At 34.2% G+C, this 1,556-nt stretch overlaps 1 protein-coding gene across 1 annotated transcript in view; it reads right to left on the reverse strand.

Moving 5' to 3' along the window:
• The window catches only part of BMPR1A (bone morphogenetic protein receptor type 1A), a 58,876-nt gene extending 57,591 nt beyond the window's left edge, over positions 1-1,285 (reverse strand). Inside the window, exon 1 of the mRNA XM_065893805.1 lies at positions 1,206-1,285. The gene's annotated coding sequence lies outside the window, so the exon portion shown is untranslated. The remainder of the gene's footprint in view (positions 1-1,205) is intronic.
• Between the last annotated feature and the right edge of the window lie 271 nt (positions 1,286-1,556).

The following is a 1,556-nucleotide window of genomic DNA, read 5'->3' on the forward strand; positions in this document are numbered from 1 at the left end:
AAATCAAGAGATTAGGAAAGACTTAAAAAGGAAAAACAAGAATTTCAATTATAAAACCTTAGGGACGGTCATTATTTAATCATAGGAGGACAACTATTCTTTAATTAAAAAAATAATAGGAGAAGAAAGAAAAAAATTTTGAGGGAGTAATTAAAGAAGTAGAACTAGAAGAGCACAGGGTCATAGAAGCCAGCAGCATTTCATGAAAGGAAAAATGGCAACTACTACAGTGACTAAGAGTATGAAACCTAAAAAAAGACAATTAGAAAGTCATGAATATTTCTCAAAAAGAACAAATAGACCAGCTTGGAAGGGACAGAAGGATGATGAATGAATGCTATAAGGAAGCAGAACCTACTATTTAAAGAGGAAAAAGTATAGACCACTTCACAAAAGTGTATGTTCTGGTTTTTATTTTTTATTTTTTTGTGCGGTACGTGGGCCTCTCACTGTTGTGGCCTCTCCCACTGCGGAGCACAGGCTCCGGACGTGCAAGCTCAGTGGCCATGGCTCACGGGCCCAGCCGCTCCGCAGCATGTGGGATCCTCCCAGACTGGGGCACGAACCCATGTCCCCTGCATCGGCAGGCAGACTCCCAACCACTGCGCCACCAGGGAAGCCCCCTGGTTTTTATTTTTTAAAGTACAGATCCGTGAAGGATTAAACCTTTTACCTGATAATCTGTCTCTATGGATTTGAAAATAATGAACTTGATTTCTCTGTACATATTATCTTAGAATGACTTCTTCTCCCCTGTCCCTTATGTTACTGCAGTTCCCACTTCTTTGAATAAATTCTACCTCCAAAGATCTATTATTCAAAGTAACAATTTTATCCTAAATTCTAAATATGTGAAAGTTTCAGAATAATGTAAACATTCATTTTAATATAATCTTCCATTCTAACCTGTTTTGTCATCATGAGAGGAAAGAAATTATTACATACATCACTTAATGCTTATTTGCTACAATTAAAGAAAGTTGTATTAGTAATAAATACTTTTTACTCCTGAAGAGGTTCAACATTTACAAGGAGAGAAAAGTATGTTATAACTATTGATACTTATGAACTCATAAGGAAGGTGATTAAAGAATAAAGAAGCTAACATAAAGCTGCAGTGGTAATACAGAAGGACTATTTTCAATTGTTAAGAAATGAGAATTTTCATATTATTCTAATTATTTTCTTAAAAGTCTTTTTCTTACCTCAGAGATGTGGCTAGATAAAACTGTACTTCCAATTTTCTCCAAACAGCTTTGACCTATGCTTCCATCTCATGAATTCCAAGACAGTATTAAACTGATGCATATTTTCATAAATCTGTTTAGAAAAAAGGAACATATTCAAGACTGAAAGAATGTTTATTTGTCAGAATAACACATGTAGAATACCAAAATTTTATCATGCATAAAACTATACATTTTCAATGTAAAGTCAACGAAAACTTCTACAGTACTTTAGAAATCTATCACTTCACAAACTTCTGCCCAAAGAAGTTTCACATTTTGAGTATTTTCAACTTTACAACATAGTAGTTCTGCAGAAAAAATTACTCA

Source organism: Phocoena phocoena, chromosome 16, assembly GCF_963924675.1.
Source record: "Phocoena phocoena chromosome 16, mPhoPho1.1, whole genome shotgun sequence".
Classification (NCBI taxonomy): domain Eukaryota; kingdom Metazoa; phylum Chordata; class Mammalia; order Artiodactyla; family Phocoenidae; genus Phocoena; species Phocoena phocoena.